This window comes from Austrofundulus limnaeus, unplaced genomic scaffold (assembly GCF_001266775.1).
Source record: "Austrofundulus limnaeus strain Quisiro unplaced genomic scaffold, Austrofundulus_limnaeus-1.0 Scaffold3058, whole genome shotgun sequence".
Lineage (NCBI taxonomy): Eukaryota > Metazoa > Chordata > Actinopteri > Cyprinodontiformes > Rivulidae > Austrofundulus > Austrofundulus limnaeus.
Window position 1 is genome coordinate 1,963 of NW_013955460.1, and position 1,116 is coordinate 3,078.

A 1,116-nucleotide genomic window follows, 5' to 3' on the forward strand; every position below is an offset into this window, starting at 1 on the left:
TCTCACCTGTCTCATACCTGTCCCACATGTCTCATACCTGTCTCATACCTGTCTCATACCTGTCCCACATGTCTCATACCTGTCTCACCTGTCTCATACCTGTCCCACATGTCTCATACCTGTCTCATACCTGTCCCACGTGTCTCATACCTGTCTCACCTGTCTCATACCTGTCCCACATGTCTCATACCTGTCCCACATGTCTCATACCTGTCTCACCTGTCTCATACCTGTCTCATATGTCTCATACCTGTCCCATGTGTTTCATACCTGTCCCACGTGTCTCATACCTGTCTCACCTGTCTCATACCTGTCTCACCTGTCTCATACCTGTCCCACATGTCTCATACCAGTCTCACCTGTCTCATAACTTTCCCACGTGTCTCATACCTGTCTCATACCTGTCTCACCTGTCTCATACCTGTCCCACTTGTCTCATACCTGTCCCACCTGTCTCTTACCTGTCCCACCTGTCACATACCTGTCCCACCTGTGTCATACCTGTCTCATACCTGTACCACCTGTCTCATACCTGTCCCACATGTCTCATACCTGTCTCACCTGTCTCATACCTGTCCCACATGTCTCATACCTGTCCTGCATGTCTCATACCTGTCTCACCTGTCTCATACCTGTCTCACATGTCTCATACCTGTCCCACATGTCTCATACCTATCTCACCTGTCTCATACCTGTCTCACCTGTCTCATACCTGTCCCGCATGTCTCATATCTGTCCCACATGTCTCATACCTATCTCACCTGTCTCATACCTGTCCCGCATGTCTCATACCTGTCCCACATGTCTCATACCTATCTCACCTGTCTACCTGTCCCGCATGTCTCATACCTGTCCCACATGTCTCATACCTATCTCACCTTTCTCATACCTGTCCTGCATGACTCATACCTGTCTCATACCTGTCCCACATGTCTCATACCTGTCCTGCATGTCTCATACCTGTCTCACCTGTCTCATACCTGTCCCACATGTCTCATACCTGTCCTGCATGTCTCATACCTGTCTCACCTGTCTCATACCTGTCCCACATGTCTCATACCTGTCCTGCATGTCTCATACCTGTCTCACCTGTCTCATACCTGTCCCACATGTCTC

At 49.6% G+C, this 1,116-nt stretch overlaps 1 long non-coding RNA gene across 1 annotated transcript; it reads right to left on the bottom strand.

The window, feature by feature from the left end:
• Window positions 1-21: 21 nt before the first annotated feature.
• Window positions 22-1,105, bottom strand: LOC106511673 (uncharacterized). The gene is made up of 3 exons (XR_001309547.1): window positions 1,090-1,105; window positions 522-821; window positions 22-421 (listed from the first exon to the last, which is right to left on the bottom strand). It is a non-coding gene; the product is annotated as an uncharacterized LOC106511673 (long non-coding RNA).
• Between the last annotated feature and the right edge of the window lie 11 nt (window positions 1,106-1,116).